Here is a 22,314-nt window from a genome sequence, read left to right on the forward strand (position 1 = left end):
ACTTGTGTTTGCTAAACTTCTATATCACTTGTACATTCCCAATTTTTTATGGTAGTACTCTGAGTCATGTGAAAAAACTGTGAATTGTGTTGGTGCTGACGCGTTTTGCCCTTCGTGCTGGGGACCGGGAGGATTTCTTGGAAGGTCTTCCTCAGGGCTGGGGCTGTGAGTGTAGGACTCGGTGATCTAATGTGCAGGGAATCTCTTAGGACTTGCCCTGTAGTCCAGTTCTGCAGGACACTGAAGGATTACATCTTCTTCCTTTTCTTTTTTTCTTTTTTTCTTTGCAATTCGTTCAGTGGGTACCGATTTTCTTTTCCGCGGCTCACAAGTTCCGGGTTGGTCACCAATCCTTCAGAAAGTGAAAGTGTTCAAATTGTTCAGGAAAACAATACTCAGAATGGGTGTTAAATAGCTCTTGACTTGCTTTGGAACGTTGGGCTCGCGCACGGCGGAAGACGGAAGTGAAGGGCGACAGCAGCAGAGTCCGGGGCGCGCGCAGCAGCAACAGAGGCGGCAGGAGGCGCGGTGATACTTCCGAATTGCAGCCCATGCGTCCCCCTGCACCCCCAGCGGCAGCACTGAGCCCCCCTCCCGGCCCCCCTAGCACCAAGGAAGGACCCCCCCGACCCCCGAGGATGAGCGGGTGGCAGAGCTACATCACCAGCCTGGGGGACAACAGCTGCCAGGAGGCGGCCATCGTAGGCTACTGCCCCTTCTCCGTCTGGGCCTGCACGCCCAACAGCACGCTCTGCAAAATCACGGCTGAAGAGGTCGCCACATTAACGGCAAAGGAGCGCAGTGGGATGTTTATCAATGGTGCCTGCATCGGTGGCCAGAAGTGCTCTCTCATCAGGGACAACTCGGAAGTGGAGAGTGACTACGTCATGGACCTAAAGACGAAGAGCACCTGCGGAGACCCCACAGTCAACATTGCCATCGGCAGGACACTGACAGCTTTGGTGGTTTGTAAGGGTCGCAATGGAGTCCACGGAGGGAAACTGAACGACAAAGCTCACAACATGAAGAAGTATATCCGGGGTATGAACCTCTGAAGTCCCCCAGCTCCCCATGGCGGTACTACTGATGGCACGGTGAACGCATGGCTAATAACTGCCAGCTACCCGAATAGAGACTGGAATCGTTCCCCGCTTACCTTCACAATCATGGCTTTCTAGCCCAGCCTTTTCCCACTCCACAACCACTTTCTGAATCCCCTTGCTGCCAATGATCTGGTTAAAGATTAAAGGCTCTCAATTTGTATTGAATTATGAGAATTAAAGTAAAAAAAGCTCTTGAAATTGGGTATTATTTTGATGGATTTGAAGATTTGTTGTTAAAGTTACTATTGAAATTTATTACCTTGAATCTTTTTGGGGATTACTTTAAAAAAATAAATTGAGTACATAAGTTTCCTGTGATATTTCTAACTAAAATTAAAGAAAGAGTTGCAAAACTTGTTTAGTATATTCAATGTTAGTCAATAACTTAACCGTCCTAAAATGATATTAGATTTGGAAATTGGAATTAGTCATTGAGGTATACTGAGGATTTTCTGTGGAAAAACAGGAATTGAGTACGGATAACGATACTGGTTTCTTTTCTCTTAAAGATGGACTTGTTTTACTAAAAGGGTTTGTGGGATTTTAAACAATTGGACTTAGTAATCAAAATATGCAAAATTATAGGCTTGTTTAAATTTTTTTGTTATGTTGTTTGAACTGTCTTATGAGAAATGCATCAGTTTTTAACAATTTATGAATTTTTATACTTGTCTTTTTTGTGTAAATGTATGTTTTTATTGTGGTACTTTTATGAATTTTACGAAATTCGAATAAAGGTCTTTTGAACTTGAACTTGAACTGTTTTATAGTGACTTCTCAAAGTTAAGCTAATTTGTATAGGTAAAGCTCTAAGAGTTATTTAGAACTTCTAAACGCTCTGAAATGTTTGTTTGCAAAGCCTCTCCTAGAAATTTACACATATTTAATTTGTTAGTTTCCACTTGTTGAAAACCTCATAAACATATCAACAACATAAATTTGAGTAAAACCCATGAGCAACTTTTTGAGTGTTGTGATTCTAATGAAGCATCAAATGTAATTAAAAGGTAATTAAAATTAATATTTATCTGTGACCCACCTTTTGTTGCTTCTCCACCCTTGTCCTCCATTTTCTGTGATATGTCTAATTGTTTTGCTTGCTTGTACGCAATAAACAGATGTAAAAAACAAAAAAATAATATTTAGTTTAAGCTTGCAAAGGTCTAGGTAGCTAATTTTTACTGCATAAACCTTTGACCAGAATTGCTAGAGAAGAATGGCCTTGATATATATCTATATATATATAAAAACGAATGTATGTCTGTCTGTTTGTCCTTTATGCATTACTACACCATTCATCCGATCGGCATGAAACTTTGGGAAATTGTTGAGTACACTCCTGCGAAGGTTTCTGGCAAAAAAAAAAAAAATTGTTAAAAGTTGTTGAGTACACTCCCGCGAAGGTTTCTGGCAAAAAAAATAAAAATGAAAAATGTGTTAAATATCGGCCCTCCTGGGCCCTCATTATCTTTCCAAATCTGAACATTTACAGTTTCTGGTGCGACTCGCTTTTGCAATGACCATCAACTATGCACAAGTACAATCGCTGCAAGTATGTAGACTAGATTTGGAGAATCCGTGCTTCTCACATGGACAACTGTATGTGGCCAGCTCACGCGTCTGAAAACCTTATGATTTATTCGTGTACGCACCAGACGGAAAAACAAAAAATACTGTGTATCCACAAGCACTCGAATAAATAAACAGTATTAAAACAACAATTTAAAATGTTTTCCATATTAAAATGAATAGGTTTCAATAAAAATGACACAATGTAAATTGAATGTTATCATAACAGGTTTCCTTAAATTTCCTTTCTTCTGAGATCGCAGCAACGGGCGACGGGTAAGCTAGTGCCTTATAAATCAAAATGAAATAAATACATATTAGTGATTCTTCAAATTCGCCTTCTACTTCTAGTTGTAACAACTTTGCTCCCTAGAGCAGATTTTATAGCTATTCATCTGCAGATAGGTGACACAAGAACAAAAATAACGCCCTTCTAAACAGAAATTGTTATTCAAAGAATTACTATTTTTCAGCAGAAAGCATTTACTCTGGTGGAAACATCTGTGTATCTGACAGGGCGTTACTATTTGAGCAAGTGCAGGGCAGAAATGCCTCTTTTCTGCACGTTCACCACTAAATTTTTGGACTGATTCAGCTGGATTTTCGACTTTGACATTGCACTGAGGCCTGCTAACCAGACCCCAGCACCAGTGTTCTAACACCTTACAAAGTGTATGTGAAATTGGCTTCCCCAATTTGCAGAGACTGACACTTAGAAGTCCCTAGTATATGATACCCAGGGCATGTAAGGCAAAGTGTCCACCCAGGGCTACAGCACTGATTGTGCCACCCTGTGTGTGACAAAGTACAAAATGGCTCACATCCTTCTACTGCATACTGGAAGGGCAGTGGTAACGCTGCTAGTCCGACTTTGCCATTCAAACCGATGGAAAAGTCCCCTTACAATATCTGTAATTCTCCCCTAAGGAAGGCCTATCGTGCCCTAAGCCAGGGAGCTGTAGCTGTATATTAATAAGTGGGACATGTATTTATTTATATATGTCCTGACAGAAAAATTTCTAAGTGTCGTTTTTGCTATGGAAGTGTTAGTAACCCCATTGGCTAACACAGAGATATTGCTGACCACTCAGCCCGGTTAACTTCTGAATGGGACTACTGAGATGGGCACTGTAAGGTTATCAAATTAAACATGGTATTAAACCCGACTAGATGCCCAAGTCGAATTCTTTTTGATAATCAACTTTATTGATTTTGCGAAAACAAAAAAAGGTTAGCAAGCACATAGGTTTATATATATGGCATCGTAAGTATACTGATAATAATATTTAAACCACATGCAGAGCGAATAAGCACATCATGTGGTAAGACAAGCAGTCCATCAGAAGTAATGAGTTAAATTTACGGACCCCATTATCCCATTGGTTAGTCTATTTTCCCCATATCCTTGGGTATTTGGTTGGGCATCCCCTGGCTTCAAACAAGGGTTTCTCTTGAACGGCACACCAGTCCACACCTCTGCGCCATTTAGCTATTTTAAGGGGGTCACGTTGCGTACAGGTCATGGCGATATCGAGCTTGGCCACCATAATGGGCATTCCCAAGAATAATGTATCCACTCGGGCCCAAGTCGAATTTAATGTTGCTATTATAGAACTGCAACTTTTTTAAGTTTTGCCCTTTTGTGACCCAGCTTCTCCAGTTGCAAATAAGCACATCATGTGGTAAGACAAGCAGTCCATCAGAAGTAATGAGTTAAATTTACGGACCCCATTATCCCATTGGTTAGTCTATTTTCCCCATATCCTTTGGTATTTGGTTGGGCATCCCCTGGCTTCAAACAAGGGATTCTCTTGAACGGCACACCAGTCCACACCTCTGCGCCATTTAGCTATTTTAAGGGGGTCACGTTGCGTACAGGGCATGGCGATATCGAGCTTGGCCACCATAATGGGCATTCCCAAGAATAATGTATCCACTCGGGCCAAAGTCGAATTTAATGTTGCTATTATAGAACTGCAACTTTTTTAAGTTTTGCCCTTCTGTGACCCAGCTTCTCCAGTTGCCTGCCATAGTCAATGGCCACCAGACGGCTTTCTGTCCTCATGGGGAGTTGTGCGAATGACTCCCAGACTTAGAAACAATAGCGGCCTGCTACAGGGCGGGGTATTACCTCCCCTTTGCAGGAAGCCATTCAGGGTGTTAGCCCAAAAGGCGAACTTCAAAGTCAAAGCTGCCTTTGGTGGGCAAATGACAATCACACTCTTGAGGGGCTGTCCTTTGGTCAGGTAGACAGGCTGGTGGTGGGAACACAAAGATCGTAACATCTGAGGAAGGGTTCAGACATCTTGAGAGTGGTCAGAATAGGGAACTGTAGGATTGCTAGATGCCAAACATAACTGGAAAGTCATCACATAGAGGCAGAAAACCTAGTAGCCCATTGACGAGTGACTGCAACATCCTCCCAAGGCACTTTCAGGGCATACATATGGCATCCTTAACCTCATATCTGTCCAGAACTGGAGAAAGGACCAAAGAAGGACTGCCCTGCCGACACCTGGATTTGGCAAAGAGAGACTGTACCATCTGCTGGACTGCACCTTGGGCTAGCGAAGAGATGACTGTGCCAGTGGCTCCTATTTTTATCAGTATTTGTCCACGTTTATTTTTTCATGTTTCAAAAGGAAGGAGCTGCTATAGGTGTTTTTCCATATTTATTCAAGAGCAAATGTACATGTACTTGGTTTAATTAACACGCATGGAGACTTGATGGCTTTCATGCAAACAAACTTTCCACATTCTAACAATATGCCGTACCTTACAGAGGACATGTATGACCACTACGACATCACAGCATATATGCTGTAGCATTGTGTCTCGTTGAGCCACCAAGTGTTCAAATAGCCTATCCACAAACAGATAAGTATATATTTTTCACTAGTGGCAGGAAAGATGTGAAAACATAATTATTTAATGCAAAAGGCTTCTATGCAAGGCTTCAATGCATCATGCCTCAATGTCTCTAGGACATATCCAATACCATAAAAGATCTGAGTTCACCATAGTCTTTGAAAGACAATGGAATACAAAGGTGTTAATTCAGACTGAAAAACTAATGGCTCTCTTGAAGAGAAACTTCACATAACAAAATGATGCTTCACAGCAATACGTCCACAATTGAGATAGTTATCACTTATTTATTTTTAAGGGGGTATTTGGAGACTGAGGAGCACAGGGATACATCACATTCACACAGATTCATCAATGTCCCAATTTGCGAGTCCTTAATAGCGATTATTAAGGAATCGGTATTAAGGACTTGCAAATCGGGATTCATGTAGAAATCGCAAAATAAATTACGATTCCTACAGCCTCCTTATTTGTGATTATCAAATTGCTAATCGCAAAAAAGGAATAACTCCCCATTCATTCCTAAGGGCCTAATCGCAAATTAGGATGCGATTTCAAGGGTGCCAGGGGTGTCCAAAGGACACCCTGTAGCACCCCTGAAATGTCAATGTAGACTGATGTTGCGCACACACATGTCCAAAGGACATGTGTGTGTGTAACATACCACATAGAAAAATGCACTAATGTGCATTTTTCTACGTTTTCGATATTTACCACGAAGTCAGACTTCGTGGTAAATAGCGGTAAAAAAATAGCGAATTCGCAATTTTTCAAAGGTTCATGAATAGCATTTTAGGAATCTCTAATTGAGATGCCTTAAATGCGATCGCAATTTGAGAAATCGCAATTATTGGCGATTTTTCAAATTGCGAGTTCATAACCCATTGATGAATTCCATATGCCATTTTTGCGGGCGCAAACAGCCGAATTTTGCGATTCGCACCGTTTGCGCTCGCAAAAATGCTTGATGAATCTACCTGATTGTTTGCTAGTGTTAAATTCATGTTACACCAGACGTTAACATAAAATAAAAACTAATGTTTTTCTTATACTAACACATATTTTTGAAGCTGATGCATTATCCAGCAAAGCTATTTCACTGCATTTGTAGCCATTTACATGTATTTTAATACAGGTCACTTCGGCAAAACTCAACCCCCTGAACAATTGTTTGAGAAGCCTGTAACCAGCAGTTGTTTCTGTGGGTTATTTTTAACTGCATTGACACATTTCCCAATCTATTTTCTTTCAACACACATACCTAAAAGCATGGATAGAAATTACATACTCAAAGAATATTAAGTATCTAAATGCCATCCTCCTGCCCACTGGTTCAAACCTCCCAAAACTCTTCACCTCTCTATCACAGCACCACTGAGAAATAAAACCTGATTGTTATTTTCCATATTTGTCCATTTCAATAAATAAACACAGACAAGGAAACAGATTGGTTTCTGTCTATTTATCTGTATAAATAGGTAAAAACAGACATTCGGGTGCCTTATTTAAACTGTAAGGTTACACAGCCATACCATATAATACACCCACATCCTCACATTAGTGCCTTGTGGTGGGATCCAGAACTTTTGTGCAGCTGTACGAGGCAATAAGTTAGCAACCACCAAGAAGATCTGCCAAGTCAACACTGAGAAGAAATTTTACAGTTTGCCGAGTTCTGTATATCCAAGTCACTGTTTTCCGGAACCGAACATGAAGTCGACAACAAATCTTCTCACGGTGGCAAAAAGTTTTGCCAAGTCTTTAAAGAGGGAAAACATGGACATTGTATTGGCCAACTTGCTCACACTGAGGATCAACAATTTAAGGGTGCTGTGCAGGGGTAGAAAAATCAGCTCACCACTGCCAAGAAGGGGGACTTGGGGGAAGCAAGGAGAGCCAAGGCCTCAACTAGCAGAGGAGATCACCACTGACAGTGGAGATGAAGAATATGGCAGAGATCTCTTTGACACAGCAGGGGACAATGAGAGTGGGGCCCCACAGTTCAATCAAGGCGTGACTTCACATCTGGAAATGAACAGAGCTTCACTTCAGTGGTGAGACCCAAGGACCTAGAAGCCAAGCTCAGCCTCTTGGAGATCCAAGAGAGGAAGCTGGCTCGGAATAAAAGTAAATTGCCCCTAGAGGAGAAGAGGGTCAAGCTGTGGCTGAAATACCAAGGACATGGTGGCAGCAATTAATGCAAGGGGTGCATATGATCCCAGGTTGCCCAATGGTATTGTTCCTAAGCAATAACCCAGAAGGAGTTTAACCCTCAGGGGAGGGCCTGGTGTCTGAGCAGGAGGTTGCTTCCTTGGGAGATTTGCCTGACCTGGTAGAGCTCCAAGGAGCAGGTGGACCCTCCAGAGAGGACTTGAGCCAGGGGCAAAAGACCTGTCCCATTCTGAAGGCTTGAGACAGCTGGCTGTCAAACAGGAAGAGAGTGGTTACACTGGAACCAATAAGGTGTACTGAGAGGAGGGCATTATATACAGCAAGGGGCAGACTGGAGAGTGGTGATCCTCCAACAGTACAGAGAATTGTTCCTTAGCCTGGCCGTGACATCCCCTTAGCTAGACACCTGGGACCAACCAAGATCTGGGAAAGACTGGTCAACCACTTCTACTGGCCCCATATGTCAGAAAAAGTGAAGAGATTTTGTAGCTTCTGTGTCACCTGTCAAGTCAGTGTCAAGGCAGGTGGTACGTCAGAGGCTCCCCTCATACCACTACCTGTGGTGGGGACTCGCTTTGTGAGGATACTGTGGTAAATTAATTTTACCGTATCATTTTTCCATATAATTAAAAGTCATAAGGATAGCTCAATCAAATGAGAGGCAGAGTCCGTGGTATCTGAGTCATACGGGCTTTAATGGAATGCTTCGAAGCATGGGACATCGGGTTCCATCACCACTCAGGTTCAGGAAGGGACATTCAACGTTTTATTAGCATCACACATTATATATAGTAAAACAGTACACATGGAAGTGAATACAGTAGGCGTAACAGGTGAAAAGAGAGAGATAAGAACACATGTGCGTAACAGGAGGCGTGTAAAAAGGCGTACACATGGGCGTGCACTGGACATGTCAGAGAATCGTCACATGAAACGTCACAAGTGGGTGGATGCATAGAGAAAGTTTGCAGGATCAGCAGAAACCTATGACCTGGATGCGCGCGCAACTGAGCATGACGTGCAACCAGGGAGAGCTGGGGGCTTTGACTTTTGCACGAGTAGAGGAGACTAATGTCTGGGGTGTCAAAACGACTTGTACCTATAGCATATCTGATATCGTATGTTTTGAGGATGTAGTGTCTGGAGTAAAAGGTCTCTCGGGCAGGGGCCGTTCATCACTGAATGCTAGTGCGTGCATATGAATCTTCATGTGGAGTGCGGGGGCCATGGGCCTACCATGGTAACGGGAGCAGTAAATTACTTGCATGGAGACAGGAAGGCAGGGCCCTTTGCTCTGCAGCCGGGAATATGTTTACCTATTTCACTAGACTGGAATGTGTTTTCGAGGAGGCTGAACAGATAACTTGTAGGTAAAACATCATCTTGGCAAGCGAACCAGGCCGAGCCGGGCACCGCTCGTCTGAGGCAGGAAGTAAGGCAGAGGTCAGGGATGCATACCTAAACGGCAGCTTTCAGAGGCAGAAAAGAACTTGGAGCCTCGATTAAGGGTCTGGCTCGACTGGGCCAGAAAACATGGAGAAAACGTGTAAGTGCACCATGTAAAGACGTTGGCACCATAGGCCTAGAAGCCTAATTAACGGGATTTGCATGCATGACTGGATAGCTGACATGTTAAGGTTGGACGCAAATGTATTTGCGTCTTTCTAGCATGAACAGAAAAGAAGTTACACGACATACAAGGAACATGGGTGCATGGATAGGGTGCGAGTGGGGTACACATTGGCTACCTGAAAATTTCTATTACCTCATTCCCTCCTTGGCCCTTACTACACCCTTTAGGATATATCTATATTCATGAGACCATCTATCTGTTCATATAACATCATTTGTTCATCTTTTATCATTCGGGAACGGGAACTTGGACCTGGAATACAAGCTGTGGCGCACAAGCCGCAAATCGCTGGCCCACATTGCAGACAGAGACAACAACTGAATACTATGACCAATATTATTCCTAGGAATGATAACAATTTCCATCCCCAAGCGGATATCACACTCCAGAGCCAACCGGACCAAGTCCAGGAGCCTGGATTCTGGTGTATCAGGTGAGCAATTTCGTGAAGCCGTGTTATGGCCTTATACACGGATGGCGCGTTATTAGGAATAAACACGCAACAACTGGATCCGATGACTCTACAAGCCCCGCCCCTATCAGCCAGGATGACGTCAAGGACAAGGCGATTTTGAAGAACAACAATTCTCATAGCATATTGCTCTTCGGTCAAGTTACCTAAAGCAGAAGTAGTTTCGTTCACTACCGCTTCCAAAGTTCTACTTAATTTGCGTATCAATTTACTGTTTTGGACAGGACCTACAAAGAAAAAGAATCCTTTATTGAAATCTGTGTATTGTTCCCACGTTGTCTCAGTCTGATCGACAATTGGGGTCTTGATCTCCCTTCTATGTCTTACATTCACAAGGCGTGAATTCCGATGATAATCGGGTGGGGCTAGGAAAACAGGTGGTAATAGGAACGCAATGTAACACGTCCCATCCCAATCAGGGGCAGATGTACATAAGCGGTGTGACCACAAATGAAATGAGAATGGCGAGAGGCTTTAAAAGTAGACTTTCCTTTGTCACTGAATTCGACCACAGTATTACAATCACTGTGTCCTAGATGTACTGAGCCATTCTTTCTAACACATAGTTCGCCTTTTACTGGCAAAACTGTTATCAACGGCAAGTTCCAATTAGTCTCGGACTGGACGTTCAGGATCATGAGATTGAGGGAAAAGTTACCTAATTCATACACTTCATTTTCTAGGTCGGTCCCTCTCCTTTGGGGAAGACCGTCTGCGTCTGGGAAACATGCTTTATTCATGACTGTATTCAGGTTCCCCCAAATCCAATTGCCTTGGGAAACTTTGGACTTACTGTCTAAGGAAGACATTAAAGCAAACCATGCACCACATGAACCATTATGTGTAAACGGGTAGGGAAAGAGAGGCAGAGCTCCCTTATATTTCTGATAAGGTGGGAGTCGGCCACATACCCAGCAATTGGTGGCATTGCTGGTCTGGTGAGTATGGTGTAACATACGGATGAATGTATTGTTGCACATTGCTAATCGGTAAGATAATTCATGAGGGGGCAGGTCGCTGAAAGAGTGCTCTACAGTGTCATTAGAGGAAGCATGTACATGAGAATCAAGAGGGAAAAAAACATGTAGCATTAAACTTATGCATATGATCGTAAGACTCAGAAGAAACATGAAAATTAATGCAATAATGCATCGACTGTGCAAATTTTTACAATATTGTTCTCTTTTCTTGATACGCCTATCTCTCTGGCTACTTGGGTCTATCTTATACATGTCAGAAACCTGTCTAACCGCTTCACCCAGGGGGGGACTTAAACAATTAAACGCTGTCTGACTTACTAGACCTCAACTTGGCACGATACTCCTGTTGGGGAGTTTTTTCTAACAGGGGAAGTTTAGAGTCAGTGTCCAAAAGGGGGCAGTCCTTAACCGAAGTCTCTGGACACAGTCCGTGAACTTTTTTAATGTGACTGGAGTGTAGCCATCCCTTGCGACCCTCCAGCTTGACAGCGGTCCTCGTCGTCATCAACACCAACTTTGGCTGTTTCCACCTCGGCTCCAGCGGACTTGATCGGTCGAAATTTCGGACGAAGACGAACTCTCCCGGAACGACTTCATGCGGTTTTACTTGGGTGTTGTCCGGAAAGGCAGCCGCAACCTGTTAACGACAAGATTGTAGTGCAGACATCAAGGAAGCTAGGTAATCTGTCAGCATAGTACTGTCGACATCTGTAATTTTGCGAGGCATAGGCGTACCCCACATATTGGGAGGCCGCCCGAAGACCACCTCATAAGGAGATAGTCCGGTTCTAGAATGAGCAACCATGTGCATATAGAAGAGAGCAACTGGCAAGGCTACTATCCAATCTGCACCTTTTTCTGCACAGACCTTGGCTAAGCGTGTTTTCAGGGTTTGATTATGTCTCTCAACGAGACCAGCTGCTTCAGGGTGTCGTACGCAGTGGAACTTCCACTGGTAACCTAACAGGAGTGATACCTGTTTCATAAGCTCGGACGAGAATGGCTGTCCATTATCTGAGTACACGACACGGGGCAAGCCGTATCGCGGGAAAAATTCACGAACCAACTGCTTGGCAGTGGTTGCGGCAGTGTAATCTGGGACTGGATATGCTTCTGTCCATCGGGAAAGGGCACATACAACTACGAGGACATATTTAAAACCTCTACATCTGTCCATCTGGATATAATCCATCTGGAGGACTTCAAAAAGGATGGTCAGGAGGATGGAATCCACCTTGTTCCACGGGAACACCTTTGCCTGGATTGAACTGACAATAGATCATGCAGGTACGCACTTTCTGTTTTGCTGCTGCTCGTAAATGCTTGTTGAACCAGAGGTTTTGAATGCTATCTAACATGGCTTTTTCTCCTAAGTGTGCTGGACTATGTGCTGTGTTAATGATTACTTGAACCATAGAGTCGGGGAGGAACCATGTGGCTCTTCCCTTCGTCATCCATCCCTGATCTGTCTGGATCCCTCCTTGTTCAGTCCATTTCTAGATTTCGTCTGGAGTAGCATGTGTCTGTATGTCGAGTACATCTAGAATGGGATCCTTCACTGTCATACAATGTGTCTGTGAGGTCACGTCAGTCTTCGTCATGTCCGTTGGAATGTCTGTTTGAGTCTGGGCTGTGAGTTTAGCTGTTCGATCTGCCAGGTCGTTACCCTGAGAAATGGTGTCAGTGACTTTCGTATGTGCTTTGCACTTCATGATAGCAATGGATGCAGGTAAGTGTATTGCTTCTAACAGAGCTTGAATGAGGGGACCATGCTGTATCTTGGCGCCATGAGAAGTTAAAAAACCTCTTTCTTGCCAGAGGATACCGAAGTCGTGAACAACTCCGAATGCATACTGTGAATCTGTGTATATGTTTACTTTCTTGTTCTTGGCTAGTATACAGGCTTGGGTCAGAGCAATGAGTTCTGCTGCTTGAGCAGACAAGGTGTTAATACGATGTGTTTCTATGACATCCGTTTCAGTGGTCACTGCATAGGCGGCCACTAACTCTCCTGTGCTTGTTCTCATACATGAACCATCCACGTAAAGTGTCAGGTCTGGGTCGGGTAATGCAATGTCTGTCAAGTCTTGTCGGGGTTTCGTTACGGTATTGATGACTTCTACGCAGTCATGTGGTGTCGGGTCAATTGTGCTCGAGGGTAACAATGTGGCAGGGTTAAGTATGTTGCATCGTCTAATCTCTACGTGTGGCTGAAACAATGTCAATTCATATCCTGTCAGTCGTGCTATAGTCAAGTGCTGAGTCTGGGTACGGTTCAGAAGTACTTCCACTGAGTGTGGAACTTGCACTGTCAGGGGATGTCCTAACACTATTGAGTCGCTTTGTCTGATTGCTAGAGCTGTTGCTGCAACTGATTTGAGGCACGCAGGCAAGGCCTGGGCTACTGGATCCAATGTACTAGAAAAATAAGCACAAGGCTTGTGGTGTCCTGCTTGATCTTGCGTGAGAACAGATAACGCTGTGCCATCGCGTTCAGTAACAAAAAGTGTAAAAGGTTTTCTGTAACATGGTGTCGCTAAAACAGGTGCTTGACATAAGGCTTTCTTTAACCTCTTGGCTGCTAATGACAAGGGTAACTCGTCATGGACTTTCCATTGATTTCAATGGAAATTATATGAGAAGCCTAATAATGCCTTAGCAGTGAAGGTGTTAACTCATCAAAAGCTTGTGTATGTTCCTGAGTCCAAGGGAGGACAGTCGAAGTCGCTGCCTCCTGTGTTGTCAACTGTATGAGTGGCTTCGCTAGATATGCATACTGAGGAATCCATTGTCTGCAGTAAGAAGTGAAGCCAATGAAGGCCCGTACCTCCTTTTGTGTCTTGGGTTGTGGCAGATGTGCAATTAACTGGATACGATCTGGTGTCAACTGTCTACCCCTCTTGGACAGCAAGTGTCCAAGGTATACCACTTGCTGGGCACAGAATTGTAGCTTCGAAGGGGACACCTTATGCCCTTTTTCGGCCAGAAAATACAAGACAGTCAGTGACGCGCGCTCGCAGTCACGTTCGGTCCGTGCAGTGATTAACAAATCATCTACATATTGCAGCAGAGCAGTGTCAGTAGGCATGTGGATACTGTCTAGTTGTCTTTTCAGTGCTTGACTGTAAATACTAGGACTTTCCGTGAACCCTTGAGGTGCACGTGCAAATTTGAAGCTACGGCCATTTAAAGAGAATCCGAATAAATACTGGCTTTCCGGATGAATGGGGACACTAAAGAAAGCGTTCTTGAGGTCAATTACAGTAAAGAACGCCGCTTCGGAATCAATAGCCGTCAAGAGGGAAGATATGTCTGGCACTACCGGGTACTGAGGAATGATGCACTTATTCAGTTCTCGAAGATCAATCACCAATCTGTAGACTGGTGGTGCATTCGGGTCAGTTCGTTTAAGACTTGGAATGATTGGAGAATTGCATACATTGGAATCAGTTTCAATAACTACTCCTTGGGCAATGAGCTCGTCAATATTTTACAGTAAGGCCGTTACAGCCTCGGGTGGCAATTTGTATTGTCGGATTCGGGGTAGTACAACTCCTTGCTTTAGTGTAACACGATAAGGTGTAATATGCATACAACCTACATCAGTTGGACCCTGTGCCCATAAATGTGCTGGTACATTCTGCAATCTTGGATCAAAATCTCTCAACACATAATGTCCCTTGAAATCACGTAAGAATAATCTCACTCCTTCCGGAGAACAACATATTACCGCACCTAGTGCTTTCAACGTTTTAATACCAAGCAGATTTTCAGGACATGCTTTCGTGAGTAACAAGTCTGTAGTACGGGACAATGGACCAACTTCGAGGGAAACTGGCTTTGACACTTCGTTAACAATAGGCTTTCCTGAAAAACCCAGGGAAACATTCTGTGAGCCTGAGATGGGTGCCCCTGGAACCTCGTCATGACTAATGGTAGTTCTGCTCGCCCCTGTGTCAATCAAAAATTTTCTGTCTTTCCCTAATACCTGACTATGTACATAGGGACCATCTTGATCTACAGGAACCTCGATAAGGGGCAAGCCAACCTCCATCTCTAGGCTGTTTCATGTATACTGCTGATAATCGGGGTAATCTGACTGTGCATACTGTTACATTTGCTGTGTGACATGCTGCGTGGCAGCAATAGGCTGGGGTTGGGGTACAGCTACTGTCTGTTGTGCTGGCTGTGGTGGTTGCGTATTCTGTGGAATATTCTGTGGGACGTGTTCTGGTCTAGGTGGCCGCGGTCTTTCTTTCGTTTTGCCTGTAGCAATATTGTGTTTCAAAACCAAACATTCATTTATATAGTGACCTGGCTGCTTACAGTAGTTGCAGTTCCCTTTAACGGGAGCTGCAGATTGACCTGGCGGTGCTGTACCCTTTTTCTGACCGTCAGCTGGAACAGATTGGGCAACTAGTACTTTCATTTTCGTATCTCTCATACGTCTCTGTTCATGATCATGTTCCTCTCTAATTCTGTTCTGGTGGTACTGTAACATTTGTAACATTTGAGAAGGGGTATTTGCTTGCCATGTGCTTTCGACTTTCAATACTCTATTTTTAACTTGTGGTAAGGAATTCTCGACTAATTTAGTCACAAAAAGATGTGGATATGATTCGCTACTTGTTTTCAGGCCACTATTAATAATGAAATATTTCTCGAATCTAGAATAAAAATCACTAGTGTCTTCGTCTTGTTTCTGTTTTCAGGCTGAGATTGCATCCCAGTCTTCCTTTTTAATTGCCAATTACCTCGGCAAAACCTGTACTAATAATCCTGGTAATGCTTTAGCTTTGTCCCCAAGACCAGTACCTGGGACTCGTGTATTTTCTTTGTTTTCTAATTCAGTCCAATTAATCTTTTTATCTCCCACCTCCCATTCTTTTTCTTTCAACTTTTCGTAGATGCCAACCGGCAACAATACCTTTAACATTTTCAGAATGTCGGAATATGTATAATCCCCCATGAGTAACATGTCTTTTAATTCACGGTGAAAACCTGCTGGATCTTTATCATGACAGGGCACTATTTTCTTCATTTCCAATAGTTCCATTTTGCTTAAGGGTGTGTATACGAATACTCGCTGTAGCTCACCCCCTGTGGTCTGGACGGGATGAACTTCTCGTAAGGGATTCTGTCTGTCTATGTAAAATGGTTGTCTTACTGGGGGTGGAACAGGAACGAAATGTGGAGTCAGGAAAGTTCTGTATTTATGTCGTTGTTCTAGAATGGTATTAATTAAATCGGTACCTAGGCCTCTCCATCTTTTTAGGAGTAATTCTTCTAGTATATTGTATAGGGGACCTGGATCAGAATGCTGACTCTCATATAACGTGATGAGATGCTGGATCATGTACATACCCACTAATCGCTGTTCGTCTGGGGTAAGACTCAAAAACGTTTGCGCTACTGAATCATCTTTATATATGCTATCATTTCCAGCCCATTGGACTGCTGACCGTGCTAATTCCTGATCTCGCATTGTACTAAGTTCATGGTAACCTATTCTTTCTTTCAGCATTTTATCGGTGTCTTGAAATACATGTTCAAGAGAACATTGTTCTGGTATGGGAGAAAGGAAACGTTTCTTGCTTTCTAGACGAATGGTTCTGTCTAAAGAATACTGTTTAGGATGTCTCGCTCTACCTACGTACGCTATTGTTCCTGACGTTTCTTCTACAGGATTATCTATCTCTTCCTCCTCTGAAGTTTCATCCTCTTTCTCAGCTCCCCTACCCTCGTTTTCCTTTTTGTGTATATTTACTATTTCTTTGCGAATCTTTCTGTACATGGCTTCTATGCAATTCTGTTTATCATGTTTACCATCAGCTATATTGTTACTCCAATTTATCAGTACATCCATCTCTTCTTTGCTTGTACCTGGCAGGTCTCGTTCCCTTATCAAACAATTTATCAGAAATCGTAAGATCATACTTTGTGTCTCAACCTTTTGATGTGCCATGGCCTCGCGAATGCATTCTGGTCTCTCCCCTGTTCTTATAAAATGATATATATTGTCTAGATGGTTAGTCATTTCTGGTAAAAGAATCAAATAGTTTGCAACTCGCCGTAAACGTAATGAGTATAGTACCATCCCGCCTTCGCCTGGTACTGGATCATATCTGCACTCTGTAACATACTCTTTAAGGGCTGCGAATGTCTCTGCCCTGGGTGTACGTTGTAATGCTAGATCTCTAAGCGTCGTTCGTTTTACTTGTGGCGGGGTGCGAAGATGACCTCCTACGGCGCCTCCTGAGGCGGAAGCGTAACCATCAACTAGCTGTGATGTTGCTGCTGGTGTCATTATTTGAAAAGTGGGTGCAGGTATTGTAGGCGAACTCTGAGTCGCCGATGTAGCTGTAGCGAACGGATTGTAAGGGCCGACAGTAGGAGGAACAGTAGTAATAGTAGTAATAGGAATAGTTGTGACAGGGACAGTAGTGACAGGAGGGGGAATAACAACGGATGAGGAAGTCGAGACTTGAGGGGGTGGAGGTGACGCGTCTTGAACAGACTGAACGGACTGAGTGGGTTGCTGTACATTATTGGCTGGTGGTACGCGTACATTGGTATATGCAGGAGCTACGTCATCTAAATAGGAAGAAAGGAAAATGTTTGCTGCGGTCTGTTTGTGATGGAGTTTAGTCGGGACCAATGGTGGTGGCAAGTTACGGGATGCTTCCGGGGTCGCCTTGGGCAGGCCCTCGGCAAGAACTGGATACAGTCCTGTAATAAGGGCATTTCTTTGTCTGTCTTGTTGTTCTATTCTGACTCGTTCTCCTTCTTCTAGTAACTCTTTTTCCCTAGCTTTTTTGGATTCTTCTCTACTTCTCTCTGCTTTCCTGATTTCTTTTTCTGTTCTCCTATGGGCTTCTTTACGCCATAATTCTATGGCATTTTTCTGGGATTGTCTGGCTTTCTTTTTCCATAATGCTTCTTCTACTCTCATGATGCAATCAGCATCCCATGTCCCTGAGACAGGCCATCTATACTTCTCTTCCAGACCCTTGGTATAGTCCACCCACAAATCCAAGTACAGTATGGCATCTAAGCCATGCTTATTGTACATAAAATGTCCAGGAGTGTCCCTAGGTGGGACGGGAACTGCTTCTTCGAGTATCCCTTTCCTAGTTCCTATCTGACGTAATTTCGAGAGCAGTGGCATTATCGGATTGTTTTAGACGTGGACACAGTAAACACAGTAATGAATAGCAAAAACAGTCATTCATACCACAACATTAAACCCACATTAAAACATTTCAGACGAATATTACCTGATACATAGAAGACACATAAATACTGGAATCTCGAATTACAATACTAGAATACTGAATCACTGAATTTCTAGATGCACTGCTAAAACAGTACAGACAATACCGGTCCCATAAAGAGACACGTCATACCGTGTCCATCGAAATGAACACGTCTGGACCAGGTCTGTGTACCCAGACCTGTCTTGACCGGGCACAAATTAATGAACCCGTCTAGATGCGTTCCCAACAACGGTACTCACCGGGAAGCAAGAACTGAAGGCCTCGGAAACTGGACTGGACTGGACTGGACTGCTACGACATCTGGCTGCTTCTACGCCGCATGGGCTTCGGAACAGGTGGGCCTCCGGATACCTCGGACCTTGCTCTCTCGACTAGGGGCTCTGGTCGGGATCCTCCGCATTCCTCACCGCCTCGTCTGGATGCCGAGTCGCAGTCACCGTCTCCTCCGTAGGCCTGAGGGAGATTAGCAGGAAAACCCGCAGGAGTGCACTGGTTCCGTCACAGCTGCAGAAGGGGTCAAGGGCTGCGGTGCACCACCGGCGAGTGGGGAAGGGGGGAGTCCCTATTCGGGCGGCAACTTATGTGGTAAATTAATTTTACTGTATCATTTTTCCATATAATTAAAAGTCATAAGGATAGCTCAATCAAATGAGAGGCAGAGTCCGTGGTATCTGAGTCATACGGGCTTTAATGGAATGCTTCGAAGCATGGGACATCGGGTTCCATCACCACTCAGGTTCAGGAAGGGACATTCAACGTTTTATTAGCATCACACATTATATATAGTAAAACAGTACACATGGAAGTGAATACAGTAGGCGTAACAGGTGAAAAGAGAGAGATAAGAACACATGTGCGTAACAGGAGGCGTGTAAAAAGGCGTACACATGGGTGTGCACTGGACATGTCAGAGAATCGTCACATGAAACGTCACAAGTGGGTGGATGCATAGAGAAAGTTTGCAGGATCAGCAGATACCTATGACCTGGATGCGCGCGCAACTGAGCATGACGTGCAACCAGGGAGAGCTGGGGGCTTTGACTTTTGCACGAGTAGAGGAGACTAATGTCTGGGGTGTCAAAACGACTTGTACCTATAGCATATCTGATATCGTATGTTTTGAGGATGTAGTGTCTGGAGTCAAAGGTCTCTCGGGCAGGGGCCGTTCATCACTGAATGCTAGTGCGTGCATATGAATCTTCATGTAGAGTGCGGGGGCCATGGGCCTACCATGGTAACGGGAGCAGTAAATTACTTGCATGGAGACAGGAAGGCAGGGCCCTTTGCTCTGCAGCCGGGAATATGTTTACCGATTTCACTAGACTGGAATGTGTTTTCGAGGAGGCTGAACAGATAACTTGTAGGTAAAACATCATCTTGGCAAGCGAACCAGGCCGAGCCGGGCACCGCTCGTCTGAGGCAGGAAGTAAGGCAGAGGTCAGGGATGCATACCTAAACGGCAGCTTTCAGAGGCAGAAAAGAACTTGGAGCCTCGATTAAGGGTCTGGCTCGACTGGGCCAGAAAACATGGAGAAAACGTGTAAGTGCACCATGTAAAGACGTTGGCACCATAGGCCTAGAAGCCGAATTAACTGGATTTGCATGCATGACTGGATAGCTGACATGTTAAGGTTGGACGCAAATGTATTTGCGTCTTTCTAGCATGAACAGAAAAGAAGTTCCACGACATACAAGGAACATGGGTGCATGGATAGGGTGCGAGTGGGGGACACATTGGCTACCTGAAAATTTCTATTACCTCAATACGGATCTATATTGTTGGTCCCCTAGACCCACCTACTGCCTCTGGAAAGAGATTAATCTTGGTGGTAGTGAGCCATGCCACCAGATTACCTGAAGCTATTCCCCCTTGGACAGTTACTGCTCCTGCAGTAGCTAGAGCCCTACTTGGCATCTTCACCAGAGCTGGAATCCCTAAGATGGTCATTTTAGATGGGGGCACGAATTCCATGTCTGCAATGTGAAAGCAATGTTGAATGAGTGTGTAGTGACTTATAAGTTCACTACCCTCTACCATCCCCAAGGAAATGGTATTGTGGAAAAATTCAACAATACTATGAAAGTTATGATTATGAGTTTGCCTGAGAAACTCGGAAGGAGATAAGATGCTCTCCTGTCATACCTGCTGTTTGCATACAGGACTGTGCCTCAGAAAGGATTAGGTTTGAGTGCATTTGAACTACTTTTTGGACACCCTGTAAGAAGTCCTTTGAGTTTGGTAAGAGAAGATTGGGAGAGACCTGTTAAGGAACCCAAACAGGACAGTTTGGACTATGTGCTTATCCTTCACTCCAGAATGGCTGAATACATGAAGAAAGCAAACTGGCCACCCAGGAGCGTGTCAAGCACAGGTATGACTAGAAGTCCTCAATGGTTGAGTAGCAACCTGGACAACTGGTGTTGGTCCTAGAGCCTAATGCCCCAACAGCCCTCCAAGACAAGTGGACTGGACCTCACCCTATCTTAAAGAAGAAGGGTGAAGTCACATATCTGATGGATTTGGGTACCCCAGATGACCCCTTAAGGTGATACATGTGAATAGGCTCAAGCTCCATCATAACAGAGCAAACATCACTACACTCATGGTAACAGATGGAGGGAAAGAGGAGGTGAGGGAACCTCTCCCTGACCTACTGTCTACCAATGCCAAAGATGGCTCCTTGCAAGGTATAGTTCTCTCTTCCACTTTAGCAGAACTGCAACAAAGAGACTGCTACAACATGCTCAGTCAGTTTCCTGATCTCTTTTCATTGACCCCAGTTTTGACAACATGGTGTACTCATGATGTGGATACCGGAGAAAGCTTGCCTTTCTAAAGCAAGATATACAGATTGTCAGACTAGGTTGAATCCAGCATAAAAGCTGATGTTGCAAAGATGCTAGAGTTGGGCCATTTAGTCGTCCATAAGCTAGCCCAGTAGTCTTTGTCCCCAATCTACGTTCCAATGGAAGAAAACCAGAAATTAGATTTTGTGTGGACTACTGAAGAACCGGATTAACCCACTTACTGGGTCTCGGCGGCGGGGGAACAGCCCAATCCTTCCATACCCTTCATACTTATTAAAAGGAAACACAGGATCCTTCGTCTGCAGGAAGAACCCAGATTTATTCAAATAGCCCGGGCTATGGAACAGAGTCCCAAGCTCGTCAGAAACAAGACAGAGGAGGCTGCTGCTTTACTCCGCAGCTTACAAGCCTTTTATACTTTTTCATCTCAGTCTTTTGGCTGTTAGTTCATTGTTCAATCAGGGCTGTGTTTGCAGTTGATAACCAGATCCAGACGACGTTTGTAGATGGTGACCTGGTCAAGGCTTGGTACAGAAATCATTGTTCACTCGGCTTCATCAAGGCTAAGTCTTTCAGGTCATTGTTTAATCACCTTGATGAAAGCCCGGTCTTTCAGGTAATTGTTTAATCACCCTGATCAAGGCCCAGCAGTCAGACCATTGTCCAGATAACCTGATCTCGGTGTCAAGGATGTTTACCAGGCTGGGAGCAGGAGATGGAAAACAAATCATTTACACAGAGTGTGAGTGTCTCATGGCTTTCTGTTGAACTGCAAGAACGGGGGGGTTGGGTGTGCGACAGTTCCTGGGCAGAAATGCAGGCTGCAAGATGGCTGTTGTCGTGTTAGTTAGATTTTTCTCAGGCATCAGCAGAAACGACCAGGTGGGTCGTGTGGAAGTGTTTGACACGAGATGGCATTGAAAAAGCAATGGAGTCTCGGTACAAATGATGCCGATCAGAAGAACACTTTTCCTCAGACCCTCCTTTTGCCATTGAGTGGCAAATACTTTCTAGGAAATGTCAATGTTCATAAGGCCATCGGTTTCTTGTTGGAGCATCATCATCATATTGGTGTTGTGAATGTTAGGGGGTGGAGGCTTGACGGTCTGGACACACATTGTACAGAGCACTGGCAGACACTGAAAGCACAAACAGCAGGAGACCAGGACAGTTACTCTCAAGGCAAGGAAGATGAGGATCCTCCACCCCCACTGGGAAAGGAGGCCCCAGATCCAGCCTGTGAGGGACCAGTTGCCTTCATCCAGATGAATTTCGGAAGAAAGGCGATGCAGACGTTGGATGGCATCGTACACTGTAGGTGTGTTGTCTGGGATGTACACGCAGCAGCTGGAGCCAATCAATTTACACACACCACCACGATCAGCAAGGATGACATCTAGGATCATTCTGTTCTGGAGCGTTATGAGGCGGT

At 44.2% G+C, this 22,314-nt stretch overlaps 1 protein-coding gene and 1 pseudogene across 2 annotated transcripts in view; both read left to right on the top strand.

Moving 5' to 3' along the window:
- SCFD2 (sec1 family domain containing 2) overlaps window positions 1–22,314 on the top strand; it is a 1,876,913-nt gene that overhangs the window by 531,604 nt on the left and 1,322,995 nt on the right. The window lies entirely within an intron of this gene.
- LOC147728863 (profilin-2 pseudogene) lies at window positions 552–2,453 on the top strand (annotated as a pseudogene). The gene has a single exon (XR_015309582.1). The product of XR_015309582.1 is annotated as a profilin-2 pseudogene (transcript).

Source organism: Lissotriton vulgaris, chromosome 3_1, assembly GCF_964263255.1.
Source record: "Lissotriton vulgaris chromosome 3_1, aLisVul1.2, whole genome shotgun sequence".
In the NCBI taxonomy this organism is placed as follows: domain Eukaryota; kingdom Metazoa; phylum Chordata; class Amphibia; order Caudata; family Salamandridae; genus Lissotriton; species Lissotriton vulgaris.